This window comes from Pinus tabuliformis, chromosome 4_2, assembly GCF_031772625.1.
Source record: "Pinus tabuliformis cultivar Carrire ecotype Pingquan chromosome 4_2, CPIR1, whole genome shotgun sequence".
NCBI classification, from domain to species: domain Eukaryota; kingdom Viridiplantae; phylum Streptophyta; class Pinopsida; order Pinales; family Pinaceae; genus Pinus; species Pinus tabuliformis.
In genome coordinates, this window is record NC_142304.1 from 836,702,840 (window position 1) to 836,718,472 (window position 15,633).

A 15,633-nucleotide genomic window follows, 5' to 3' on the forward strand; every position below is an offset into this window, starting at 1 on the left:
CTACCACCCAGGAAATATTAGCAGGGAGCTAAATCTACGACCTGCAACATCTTCAAAGACCATATCATTAGGGAGCACATCAACCTAGAACCCCATCGAGGAGCATATCTTAACCTGAATTCTCATGGGGGAGCTAAACATATTCGACCCCATATTGAGAAATAGGTGATATAGGGGAGCTAAACATCTTCGATCCCATATCGAGCAATAGGTGATATAGGGGAGCTACTACTCAACCCATCCTATTTCCTACCGATCTTCCCAATAATGAATCTCAATAGTCATGTGGTAGAACACCTGCATCATAATCAACTTGGGTTGTACACCCCAAGTACACTCTCAACACGTTGGCTAAACATGGAGTGATAATACCAACAAGACCAACTTGTGGGTATGATGCCAATTGGGGTATACTTTGCAAAGACCAAGATAGGGTGAGCTACTACTCCAACCCTATGGGTAACATATAGGGGAACAACATCTACAAACTCTATTGTCTAGAGATCCCTCAACTCTAGGAGTCCTTTATCTCAATTCCTCACCCTGGGAGCTCAAATAGGGGGGATGAGTTGGATTAGTGTTCTCAATCAGTTATGCTCTGTGTAGATCATCAACATATCACCATGCTCATATCTGGTAATCATCATGTCTCAATAGCATATGTCTCATGTTCATAAAAGACATCAAATCAAATATTATGTTAGAAGAAAAATATACATATATATCACAAAAATGATACCATAATCATCCTCCCTCTCAAGGAGTTTCCGACCAAAAGCCTAAGCTTGTCTCGTACTGCAACATTGTATCAATATCTGAAGGTATCTCATTCCCAGCTATATATGGAATTCTCTACTAATCAGTTCCCACTCTTTTTCATCACAATGTCATATCCATAACTTTCTCAAACATCTCTCCAAAAAGCTTCTTCATCCTGCCTCATAGCTAGCCATGCTAACAATATCGTACTCAACCTCGATCGTGCTTAAAGCTACGTACCTCTCATCCAAAAACATCATGGTATATCTCATACTAAGGAAACACTCAAATGTGCACATCTCATCAATAATGATCCTAATCATCATCAACACATCCAAGTATTCACATATCACAAGAAGAATGTCTTAGTCCAAAAATTATTCATTTCATGAAAATATCTCAAAGGGTGCTTGGTGGAAACTCTATGTGTATGAAGCATCTAATCACGACTCGACTCAGGTTCTATGTACATCATATATATACGGATGAATGTTCAAAAATAGAACATTAATGCTTCAATCAACTGTCGGGTGCCAAGTCAAGTTCAACAATATCTCTTCACAACTTTTTGAAATTTAGTCGGAGTGTCCAAGGATTTTCATTTCCACTTTCCAACAATTCTTTAGAAGCTTTGCAATATGGTTTTTCTTTTTCCAATTTCTAAAATCGATTCATCCTGTCATGGTTCATCATTTTGAGATTCAAAATCCATCTCCCTCTTAATTTGATCATCAAAGGCTTATCACCTATCAAGATTAGACCATCATTATATATAAAAACCAAAATCAAAGACATACCTTGGACCCCTTTTGAAGTAGAGGTTTGGATCGACACATTTTCTTGGCTTCACCAAATAACTATCAATGCAGACATATCTGGATCGGGGAGATTGCTTCATGTAATTTTTTTTGTAGAAATAACACTTTACTAAACCAACATGCTCGGCCTTACGTAAATCAATATTGTGTAATCAAATCAACTAAGTCAACTTTTAGATGCCATATCAAAATTAATATCAAACTCATCAATATCATTATAACAAATTCTTTGGATCAAGTGACATGTAGAGATCACATCCAAATATCAAGTTATGACTTAATTTATTATCATTCCAACACGTTATCATCTACCAAACAATATCAATCCAAACTTCATCAAGTCATCCTCATGATCATAATATAAGTCACTAGATGCAAATGCATACACCAAGAATAAGTCATGCAGGTTCCATCCATTTATTGTGAGATTACTTCATACTGAATCACAATTGTCAATACTTCAACCATTGAATCAAAGCTAATGATGTCAACACATAATACCAATATAAGTCACTGCAAGTCATTATGCCCATATAACATTGTTATCAAGGAAAATCATTAGTCATCAAATCAAATCATTAGTCATCAGGTCAAATCCAAAATCTCAATCATCAAGTGAAAGTTCTAAGTCATTATCATGTCAAAACTACATACACTACTCAACTATATCAATCAGTGAAATCTGGTCAAACTCTTGCACCAAAAACTTCAATGGTTAAATTATAATGACATATTTATATGCATATCTTGGTCACCTGCAGACACAAGTTCAATATACATATTCATTTAGTAAACGTTCAAACTTCCCTACTCATAGAACTTTGTGTTGTCTGTTTCATGTCTGTAGGACTGACATCCTTCAGGTGAGCATCTGATTTCATGTACAAAACTTCATTTTTGTGTCCTACAGGCATAACCACATTCATAAGCCTTCTTCTATGCAGTTGGGAGACTACAATTTCACCCTTGATCTTACTTTTGTGTGGCTGCGAGGCTACAGCCACACCTGTAAGCTTTCTTTCATGTGACTAAGACTTGGAGTAATGCAAAAATATTTCTCTCAAAACTTTGTTGCAAACCAAAAATATCATATATTTGTATATTCATGTCCATAAATCATATTTCAAAAGTAAAGAGTCTTCTATATGTTATCACTCCTCTGGATCTCCTAAGCTGAGGAAGAGTCTAGTTGAGGTAACCACAGACCAATCTTTTTCCTTGGTAGCTAGCCCTACCATGCTAGAGAGGGCTCTCTCCAAAGGATCACATCCAAGAGGTTTAGATGGATTAGGGTTTTAGGCTAGATATAGTAGCTCAGGGTTTTGATTTGATTTGTTCGGGGTAGTCACTGGATGAGTGAATTAGGTCAAAGAGTGAACTAGGTCATGGCAAAATAAAATCAGAATTGCAGACTTTTGATGGGGCAAGGTAGGCAAGTACTTTAACACTTTGTAGTATATTGATGGAAAGGTTTATATTGATGAGGTGCTAAAAAGAGCATGGAAATCATGAATTCTTTTTAAATTGAAGAAATGAAACAAATTATGATGATTTTCCCAAAACAGAGCATAGAAGATGAATTCTGCTTATCACACTTGAAAATCAAACATATTTAGAAGTGAAATGGATCATGGAAAATACAAAACATTCACACACATGTAACTAAAGAAGAAACAATGTCAAAATACCATGCCACAGGAATCCCACCAAAATAGTTGCAACTCTTCCAAACCATGCCAAAGTCTAAATCACTAGTACAACATCCAATGGAGTCCAACCCCTAGAATGACTGAAAAAGTACATGATATAGGCCTCAAACAAACTCCTCCCAACCTCAGGGGTCAAATCCATGAGAGGAGGAGCAGTTCCATCAAAAAATTAATTGATAGCTAGAGTGTAGGGTGGTCAAAGTGACTCATCCCTAACTTACGTGAACTAATTCATTACACCTCATTGAGTTCATTTACCTAATGTATTTACCCTAGGTGACAATAAAAAAATGATAATTAAATTTACTTCATCCATTACATAAGTTAAAATTGATTTCCAAAGGTGAGAATCAAAACTGGAGCAAAACAATGAAAAAATTAGGGAATTTTTCCCTATGCGCAACACTAGTGCTCTATGCACAGTGCCTTAAGCCTGTGCACAACGCAAACTTCAAGTTGATTTTTGAAGGGGTTGCTGATCTCCAAATTGAGCTCAGGATAGCTCATTGGAAATATTATCCTATATACTTTCTAGAAATTCCCTTGGTTCCTAAAAATGATAATATTTGACCCTCCAAAAGGTCAGTCTCCCAAGACTGCTTATGTGCGCAGCACCTAACTGAAAAAGAGGGTAAAAACGTGAATTTTGAGGTGTTGTTGGCCATTTCTCCTTGTCCAATGGCCCAAATTTGGTGTTCCAATAGTCAAACCTATATGTTCTTGGCATTCTAAATCCAATGGTAGTCTTGGTTTTCCATTTAGAGGCCTCTAGAAGATGCGCAGTGCCCTAGGGTAGTTCACCTGTGCCAAAACTATCCAATGTTGCACAAAAAACCCAAAAATGTCAAAAGTGCCTAAAATCTTGTCAAAATTTGTGTATAAGCTATTGATGAAGTGTGCTAGGTATGGAAAGAGGCCTCAGCAAGAATATCCAACTTTTCTTTCTCCTCTTGCACCTTTAGGGTTTCAAGCTTTGACTTCATTTTCTTGAGCTTGGACCTTGCTATTTAGCTTCCTTGGCAATAGTACTTTTCCATCCTCCTCCATATGTCATTGTCTCTTTTAGCCTTGTATAGGCACTTTTCAAGATTTTTTTTCACCCTCTCAAGCCAATGCTCCCTATTTTTATTGATCGTTATGGTCATTTTCTCATTTAGGGTAAGCTCATTGGCTAGTTCAGCTTCTTTCTATTTTTCTAGTTCCAATGCTCTTTTTAGGCCTCTGGTCCTTGGCCTTTTCCTTGGCACTTGTTCTTCCAACTCATCATCATATTATCCATATGCTTCATCAAGTAAGGCCTTAGCCTTTTCTGCCTCTCTTTGTGCTTTTATGAATTTCACTTCATCAATGAAGTGCTTTGTCTTCAGCTGCTTATTCTCCTGCTTGTAGAAGTTAATGACAAATCTGGCCCTGTCAAGATTAGTTTGGAGTTCTCTAATCTTGGCATCCTTCCCCTTGAGGACTATGCTAATGTCCTTATAGTCATCTTTCTCACTTAGATCAAAAAGCTCAAAATCTTGTTCTGTCTCATGGAGGTCCTCCTGCTACTACTGGATCTCTACCTTTGTCATATTTTCTTTACCTTTGTGTACCTGCTTTGTTGATGAAGAAGGAAAGGCCCCTCCCACAATCTGTGAGGAAAACACCTGCCTATGGCCTCTCTAATAAGTATGTGCCAATGTGCTCAAATCTGCCCTCTTAGGCTTGATGACCTCAGCTCTGCCAGGTAACCCTGCATGATCATGAAATGGTGATGATGGTGGTGAACTAGGATGAGATGATGGAGGGATAGATGTAGTGGACTGAGATGGAGGGTGTATGTCTTCATCATGGTGATCAGTGGGATGAGATGAAGATGGAATATGTGGAGTTTTTAGAGCAGTGAAAATATGATTGGCAATGAAAGTGTCCCATGCAATGTTCAGCGGGTTAAGGTGATGGAGGACAATGATCTTGATCAGAGAGTGATGGAAAAGATTGTTCATTTTCTACTCATATCTTTTTCCCTGAATTGTGTATGCCATTTTCTCAATGCTCCTGAACAAATAATAGGGGATATTGAGCATTCTGGCTCTTATGAAGTGCATGAGCAATATGATATGGTATGAATAAAGTTTGGAAAATCTGTCTTCACAAGTGAAGTACTTCATGATGATTTTCATCATGGGAGGATATGTACCAAGAAGATGGCCGAAAGGGAAGAATATCTTCCTCTCATTTCTATACTGAGGCATCAAATATGGCTCATAATATTGATGATCTAGGTTTTGAGCTTTAAACCACCTTTCACCCACATTAGGTATTCCAGTAGCAGCAGCAATAATGTTTGAGGATATGGTGAAGGTTACCCCAACAAGGGTCACTTGATTGTCTTCAATATTTGAAACGAACACTCTAGTCAAAATAGGATGGATTTGGACTCTTTGTACCATCACACAAAAATAAAAACATCCCAAATGCTTGAAGGAAGTGACTGTCATAGGTGAGGCCATTAATTCTCTAGTGTTGGTAGGTTCAAACCTCAAGATTATTCCTCCTTTGTGTGGTTTTCTTTCTTCTTGGTATTCTTCCTCTAAAAAATCTTTGTTTTCTTCCTCCATTATGTGCTTTCTTTCCTCTTGCTTGCAACCCTAGGGATTAGGAAATACGAGTGGAAATGAGGTAGGAAAAATTCAGGGAGTGGAGGAAGGTATTAGGGAACTTAGGGAAGTGATGTGGGAGTGAAATGTGTATAGGATTTAGGATTTGATATTTAATTACAAGTATGTATTGTGGCTGCCTAGTGATTTTGTTGCCTATTACTTAGGGTTTAAGGGAGAATGCACTTGGGATAGGGATTTAGCAACACAGGGGTAGGGATGGATTTTATTGTGATGTGGGAAGGGTAGTAGGGTCTTAGGAATAGTTTTTAGGGGTGTAGGAAAAAATCTAGGGTTTTCAAGGCCTTAGAATTCCCAATTTCACATAATGAACTTCATAGAATTAATGATGAATTTGAGAGGTGTAAGGAGGGATGAACAAGGTTGTACTTACTTGATAAGAGGCTTAGAAACCATGTACTGAAGTTTAGGAACCTTTGTTTGTAGTTTGAGAGCTGTGGGAAAAAATTGATCGATGCGCAATGCCTTCAACCCGTGCACAATGCCTTAAGCCCGTGTGCAACACCTTCAGTCCATGTGCAGCGCCTGTAGCCTATGCACAGTGCCTACAGCTTGTGTGCAGTGCCTGCAGCCTGTGCGCAACGCCTACAGCCCGTGGCCTGCCTCTTTGCTAATTTCACCCAAAATTGTGAGGAATGGTGCTTTGGGGTTTGCTCAAGCAATGATAGGAGGAAAATGGAGTTGGGTTAGATGCTAGGAAGGCCTTTATACATGAGTGAAATTGATCTTTAGCTTTAAAAAGCCACTTCATAATGTTTCTCTTCTCCTTTTTGAAATGGTTGCTAATTTCCTTTCTAAGTTTCTTCTTTGCAGGTGGATGATGCTAGAGTGTTGGCACTCTTCACATTTGATTTTTCTTTGGATGGAGTTGGCACATATTTTTATTAGTTGACGGCTCAGGAATAGTAACTTATTACATATAATGAACACAAAATTACATAAATTCGAAAATGTATTACATCTTTGTTTTTTGAAATAAAATTACAATCTAAAATAGAACTGCCACTCGAAATAAAAATTAGAACTTGGGCAAGCATAATTACATGTTTCGCAATCCTCTTTAAATGACAAAAGGATATTATTTTTCTCACTCTCATACTTTTTGTTGGCTTTATGCAGTGAAATGGAGTATTATTGGACCTTGAAAGAATGAAACTTAGTGACCTAATGGGACCTTAAATGAGCAAAATCCATGTGGACTTGACTGAGACAAAACATGATGAAATGAGCTTTTATGATCAATGTATGTTCAATAAGACACAAGAAGGTGGGCCAGAAAATATTAATTTTCGAGAGAGTCGAGCTTTTGACAGAGGGCTACCATGAGTGAGTAAATTTTTGAATGAGGACCTAGGTGGAATGACAAAAATTTCATAATGGGACCCTAATATGATATAAAAGAGGGGTTTTCATCACTAATGGTAGTATGCAAATACTAACACTAACACTATACATATAATGCAAATGATAATAGTATTAGGGATATTATGGAGAGATTCTCCCCCTGAATGGGAAGCCACTTTAGTCATCTTTGTTCAAGTCATCGACCTGTCTATAATATTGTCATGCATCAACAGGTCTGTTAGATCATAAAGTTAGACATATATCCCTCATGGTCATAACATGTTAGCATCAACTACTTCACCAACACATCATGACATCAATATTTTATCAAGGGTTAGAGTCAAATAGCTAATAGGAGTATACTTCAAGAATCATGATCACAACATTATTTCTTTGTCACATAACTCAATCGAGTTATGGTATTCAATTTTACCATATGCCATAATTACTAAACACATCAAAACATAACCATGGTCAACAAAATATCCTGAATATTAATCTCATTGTTATACTTCTATCATCATGGCTACCATGCTTTTCCCAAACAATATCAATAGTATCAAGTTACCATATATTAGAATCAATGTGCTAGCCTTCTTTATGGGATCAAGATATTCAAAATGATAGATGTTAACCAAACATCAAGTATACCACTATATCAAAGATCAATATTAAGTAGCTTCATAAAATCAAAAATTTCATCATGTCTAAAAAGTAAGATACTTGTTTACTACTAAGTGCATCATTTCATCGTAGGAACCATGAATTCAAATCACTTTCATATGCATGCATGACACATTTGAGAAGGATACATTCTCATCATACCTTAGTACTTACCTTGCCATCAATATTGCAGCTGACACATAACTTTGGAACAATATACCATCCAAATACCTGTGCACCTTCTTATTTTACATAGGCAACTTGTAGCGCTTTGTCACATTTTCATCAAATGCCTCTTCCTGCACTAGCCATGATCCTCAAGAATGATCCACTTATCATATCTCATCAAGAGGTTAGAATCATCCAAATACTCAAATATATATGCAGAAAGCATAAGTAATAATCAAAACAATACTCATATCCATAAGTATAAACAAAACTGAAGACATGAATAAGCATCATAAATCGAAAAGTAGTTATCCTTAATGAGAGGTGATCATCTCCCTATTGAACCAGCCTTCAAGAGCCATCACTATCTATTGTCCATATGACAATATTTCCTTCACTATTTCAACCAATTTTATCAGCAACCAAGACTAATAGAAGCTATCCCTTCTAGGGCTTCATCAATTCTGACAAAAGTGCTTGAGCATCTTCACATTGACCTTTATAGGGCTTCTAGATTTCATATCTCAAATATTTTCCATAAACCATGGTTTCTCCCAAACCCTAGCCTCATAGTATCCATCAAACCCTAATACACAAATTACTTAGGGTTTCCTTCAAACATTATGTTAAATTTGGCAACTAGGGCCAAACATCACTTTAGACAGCTCTTATTAGGCAGCTGATATTTTTCTTGGATTCCTCTTTCAGAGAGGTGTAGGATTGATATAAATATCATCCCATTATGACATGTACAAATGAAGTTATAAATTTATTTTGATTATGGACAAATTGTCAAGGTCGGTCAGCCATCAAATTAGCAACCTCCAGCCTTCAATGTTGCATATAAATAAAAGGTGCCTCCTCCTCATTTTGGCATCTCATATCATCTTGCTTGGGTATATATTTTTGGGCCTCTCTCTCTCCACACATGTGAAAGGAAGATTGTCTTTTCTAGCTGCTGCATTGACCAGATTTTACCGAAATTTCAGGAGGTCGAAATTTCGGAAGACCAAAATTTTAGGAGGCTAACTTTAACCATCGTTGACCCTGTTTGACTTTGGTTTTGTGAGGGATACTTCTACTTGGTCAGACTGCTATTCTAGGCATAAAAACCGAGGCAGTTTTTCCCATGCGTTAACTAGCGTTGACTGCCCTAATTTAGGTTATTGCGTTGACTTTTGTTTACTAGATTTGACTGGTTATTTTTGGACTGCTTTGGGCTGCATTATCTTGTTGTTGGAGGCTGAGTTGACCAAGGTTGACCGAGCTATTTTGGAGGTCAATTTCAGTCGTGTTGACCAGCGTTGACTTTCTAGTTAAGGCTTTCTATTTCTAATATTTTGACTGATCAGTTTGGGCAAGTGAATATTGTAAATTGTACTCTCTCTAGCTAGAATTTTGAAGAATTATAAGAAGAATTGATCAAGGGTTTCCCCACATTGGGGTTTGTCCTTGGTTAGTGTCATATCTTGTGTCCTCTTGTGTTGGCTTGCCTTCTACTGTTATTGTTTATGTTCTATCTGCATTTTACTGTCATGTTGATGTGATTTCTATACTGGATATGATATTGGGCTAATAAAGAAAATTCAAGTAAAATTTCTCTAAGCATAGAACATACCATTATTATCCTAAAATTAACATGGGATCAAAGCTGAGGTGAAGACAAAGTCCAAGCAAGATTGAAGAGCAATCACTGATCAAGAACAAGTCGCAATGGCCTCCACATCCTACTTCAAGTTTGATGATAAGTCTAATTATCATGCATGGAAGATGTCTCTTGATTTGACTTTAAAAGAACAAGATGTCATGGATTATCTATAAGGAAAGATTCTAGAACCTCCTTCAAATGCACCAGCTGCTGCTACGACAAAGTACAAGAAGGATGAAGTCAAAGACAAGAATATCATCACGGATTCTATTCATAAGTACTTAGTTTCTTACATCTCTGATTTGAATACATCAAAGGAGATATATGATAGGTTGGTTGGCATGTTCAAATCTAGCAATGCATATCAAATTATTTTCCTAAAGAACAAGTTGAAGGATATAAAGAAGGGAAAAGGTGAGGATATTCAATCCTACTTCATGAGGATTACCAAGATAAAAAATTAAAAAATTAAAAATTAAAAAAAAAAAAAATATATTAAAAAATTAAATATATATATATATATATATATATATATATATATATATATATATATATATATATATATATATATATATATATATATATATATATAATAATAAAAAAAAAAAATGATCTTCTTTGGATTGGTGAAGCTATTGCTAACAGGGAGCTCATTTTCATTGCCCTCAGAGGTCTTCCTCCTGAATGGCATGTCCTCAACACTACTATTATCAATAACGACAGAATTCCAGGTTTTGAATAATTGTTGACTAGATGTTCTCAAGAAGAAACAAGGATTGTGGAATTGGAGATGCCTTCGAATAGGAATAATCCTACCACATTCTCTACTCATACCAAGAGGAAGAACAATGAAATTTAAAAGAAGAAAAGTCAAGGAAGTCCAGGATTCAAAAATGGAAGGAAGGGAAGATGCTTCATTTGCAACAAGTTTGGTCACTATGCTAGGGAGTGTCCAAATAAAAGGGACACATCTCATGATGATGATCACAATCATTCCAATGGAAATAACAACAATCAAAGGAATGGTAGGTTCAACAACAAAGGGAAAAGGAATGCTTCCGCTACTCAACTTGGAAATGATCGAGCTTCTAAAAGAACAAGAGACTCCAGGCATGATGAGTCTAATGTTGTAAATTCTAAGCAAAAGGAATTTTATATTATATATGCCCTCTCTACTGCCTCTCCTCTGGATACTTTGGGAAATTGGTTGATTGATAGTGGTGCCTCAAGGCACTTCACCGGGTGTTAGCGCTTGAAATTTCACCTCAGGCTGAGAAAGGTAAACCTCAAGGCTACATCAAACCATTTAGCCTCGTAGCTAGCCCTACGGGGCAGGAGAAGGCTCTCTCCGGTCAATCTCGGCAGACCTTCAATGGGATGAGATGACCAACAAGGTAACACTAATATTAGGCTAGTAAACTTATTTAAAAGGTTGATTTGGGGTTTTTTTTTGGGTTTCTGGTGGCAATTTGAGGAATTGCAATTTTGGGTGCAGGGATTTGACACAGTTTCTGCAGGGGGTTCCTTGGGGCGAGGTAGGAGACCGTATTGATTCCTTTGATTGAGATGGATGATCAGGAATGAAAGATGAGGAGCTAAAGAGAGCAAACAATGACTTTCAATTCCCTTTAGACAGTAGAAAACATTGAAATTAAACAAATTTAAAAGCAGAGCATGGCTAGCATGAATTCATACTTTAACACTTCATTTGTTTAATGTGCAGCAGTAAAGAAAGGAAATGAATCACATAACAAAGCTTACAAGAACATTGAGAAAACACACCATCAACACATGAGTCCACAAGAATCCCAAATATGATTGCAAAACCCTGGTCTTCCTTAGCCAAAAATTGCAGAGATACAGTGAAAATATACAATGATAGCTTCTCCCTCAAGAGTCCAACCTTCCAACCCCTGAAAATGATTAAGAAAATACATAATATAGGCAAGCCAACCTCTTCCCTTGCCTCTAGGGGTCGAGCTCATCCTTCTAGGAGCTGTTTCAACTAATTCTAAACTGAGCACTAAAATCTAGGCAGTCAAAACAACTTGCCTCTATAAGCTAGGAAACCAATCCATTCATTAAATATTTACCCTTGACATGAATGAATCTTCTAGAAGTGTTAAACAAGAGTAAAAGTGTCTTAGAGTTACAAAAATCACATCAAATATAATCATCTTCAACCCCAAAAAGTCAAACCAAGTGAAATTGTGCTTTTTCGAGCTGTACAGTGAAATCTGGCAAAGTCTGCTCAACGGGTCGCGCCCCCTTGCTCAACGGGTCGCGCCCCCTTGCTCAACGGGTCGCGCACCTTTGGAGCTTTGTTTGAGGCACTTGCAGGTGTCAGAATTGGGTGCAGGATAGCTTGTTGGAAAGACCTGTGAGTCTACTTTCCAACCCAGCTGGAAGTTTTGGATTTGGAGGTCATTTTCCCTATAAAAACGTAATTCTCCCAAGACTGGTTTCTGCAACTCAAAAAAGGGGCAGAAAGTCAAATTTTGCATGTATTTTGACCTTTTGGAGGCCCAAAACTCCATAAAAACTCAAGTCCATCCATAGGCATATGTAAATTTGCATGAAAAATCTAGAAATGCTGAGTTTTTGCAAAAAGGAGCTGCCCGTTGAGGAGCCAAAACCTGTAAATTTCCAAAAATTGCCAAAATTACCCAAAATTCTCAAAATTTTTTGGGATTTGAGCTGTGGCTAGGCTATTGAGTTCCATGATCCTTGAATGAAGCCTCAGCCAAGATACGGAGGGGATTTGGCTTCTTTCTCCGTTTTTGTGCCTTGGCCAACCGCCTTGGATCCGGCGATTGTAATTTTGACATTTCTCAAAAACCATGACACCTGTGCAAAAAGTGAAGGCGGTTTTTCTTCTTTGGCATGTTGTGGACAAAAACCTCTCTTAGTTTTCCAAAATTCATCTTTTATTTCTCTGGAACATCATTTGAGTGCGACTTGTCCCGATGTGTGAAATAAGGAATTTTGTCGAAATGGAGCGAAATGAAGGGGATAGGGGGATTCTAAATTCTTGGGGAAATTTTTGGGAGTGGGGAGGGATGTTAGGAAGCAGGGGAAAGTGGAATCTCAGAGATTGAGTAAGGGGAAGGGGTCAAAAAGGGAAAAACACAGGCCAAACCTAGAAAATTGCCAGATTGTAGCTAGAAACTAGGGTTTGTGCAAAAATGAGGAATTTGGTGGATCTAAGGGATGGGAAGCATTTGATAAGGTACTTTAAGGATATGGGAAGGTGTATGAACATCTGGAAACAAGTTTTGCTGATGATTTGACCGTCCAAGAGAAATTGCCTTCAAAACCCTAGGAGAGGGAAATGACCTTGCCAAGGCACAACTGAAGCATGAACAAGATGTAAAATGACTCATTAGACACTGACATGACAATGAAAACCCTATGAATGATGATAGACTCAGCTGAATGATGACATGGACTGATATTTGGGCAAACCCTAGACCTAATGCCTAGTGACCAAATTTTGCTTGAAGACTCACTGAAATGACAAAATTTGACCTTGACACTTCAAAATCACTTTGTAAGAGCATATTTGATCACTGGAGGAAGGTTGGAAAGACTGAAACTAACATCGGGTACAAGGAAGCTCTTTCAAAACTGATAGAAAAGGATACAAATTTGGAAATTACCCTTGGAGACAATGCCACCTATCCTCTGAAGGGAGTTGGGAATGTTACCCTTCAATTGAATTAAGGTAACACCGTTCATCTTCAAGAAGTATTATAGGTAATTGATCTAAAGAAGAATCTAGTGTCTATCTCGGTGATGGAAGACAAAAGATTCAAGGTGGCATTCATCAATGGAAAGGTATGTGTGTGGAAACGAAATTTCAAAGAAGCATTTACTCTTGGATTCAGGGTTGACATTTTATATCAAGTTGGAGGAATTCCACTGGGAGCCATGTCTTGCGACACATCTCTTAAATCCAATCTATGGCACCAGAGGTTTTCTCATCTTCACTATAAGTCTCTACCTAATTCAAGGAACATGGTTACAAGTATTCCCGAATTCAAAATAGAGCATGAAGATGTATGTCAGGGATGTGCCGTGGGAAAACATACAAGGGGACCATTACCCTCAACTAATAGCAAGACCATAGCCATTTTGAAATTGGTTCATTCTGATCTATCTGGTATGTTGCATGTGACATCATTAGGAGGATATTTATATTATGTTGTCTTTTTGGATGACTTCTCTCACAAAACTTGGATATATTTCTTGAAGAAGAAGGATGAAATATTATCATGGTTCTATGCCTTCAAAGCCTTGGTGGAAAATCAAACAGGGAAGAAGATCAATATATCGAGGACCAATAATGGAACTGAGTATTAGTCAAATGAATTCAATGACTATTGCAGGGAAGCTGGCATTAAGAGGGAGACTACTATTGCATATACTCCTAAGCAAAATTGTGTTTTTGAAAGGAAGAATCGTTCCATTATAGAAGTCACTCATGCCATGCTTCATGATCAAGGACTTCCAAAGTTCCTATGGGGAGAAGCTGCACTGATGTGTACGTTCAAAATCGATGCCCTCGTCAAACATTGGACTCCAAAACTCCCGAAGAAGTTTTCACTAGTAAGAAACCTGGTGTTTCTCATTTTAGAATTTTGGTAGTCCTATGTACTTTCATGTGCCGAAAGAAAAGAGAAGTAAATTGGAGGCATCTAGGAAGAAAGGAACTTTTGTGGGCTACAATGAAACTTCTAAGGTATATAGAATCTATGTGCCTGGTCAAAGAGAAGTAGAGTTGAGTCATGATGTCACCTTCGACGAGGATGTTTCCCTAAGGAAGATAAGTAACCTTCCTATTCCATGGAAGGACAAAGAATAAAATGAAAGAAATCATGGAGATTCGTAGGATGAGCCGATGCCCGATGTTGAAGATGTTGGAAATATTAAGAGGGGGTTGAATCAGTGTTCCTTTTCAATTTTTATTTTTATCAGTGAAATAATTTATATTTAGAGCACAAAAATAAATAACAGGAATAAATGCTTTTATTAATATAATCTTTGCAACAAATCTAGTACAATGTATATAGGGCTTCAACTAGTTGCCAAGCTCCAACTTGGACATTTTGTGAGGCTCCAACCTCCAGAGCACCAACCATTTCTTGTCTAGGCACCAACCTTGAATTTAGGAGCACCAACTCTCAGGACACCAGTCCTTCAAGTTCTGAGGCACCAACCCCAAGGGCTCCAACCCTCTGCTGTAAATTGTCTAGATATATTTGGTAGTAATTCTCTGCTCCCAACCCTGCTGGACCTATGACTTACTTCTGTCCTCCTGCTTCTTCCACGTCTGCCAGACCTTCGGCTTCCTCTATTTCTTACAGTACACACCTGTAAACTTTCCTTGTTCTCTGTTATAGATGCCCGATATGCCCTGACCTTTGGCTTCCTTTTAGCTTGTTTGATCTTGGGCTTCTTTCTCTTCGAATTCCTATGTCTCTTTGAGTTGACCAATACTCAACAAACACGTTCAATCAGAAGAGAGGCCGAATTACAAAAGTGTTGCATATATCAGAGAGCCATTTTTAATATTTATACAATAGAATCAATATCTACAGAGGATTTCATAGGAGAGGCTATACCAATAGGGAGGTCCCACATGCCACGTCACTACCTCAATTCGCAATTGCAGCTTTCAGAAACTCCCACAATCGCAACCCTTTGGCTTCACGATATAACATTGCCGATGCCCCTATTTCTGATGGATGCGATATTCCAATAAGCTTCTTTTGATAACTCAATCGGGTCCACAACTTATATCGCAATCGACGGTCGGGTTCACAAGACTTATCGCAATCGACAGTCTGGCAGTGTCAACTCTT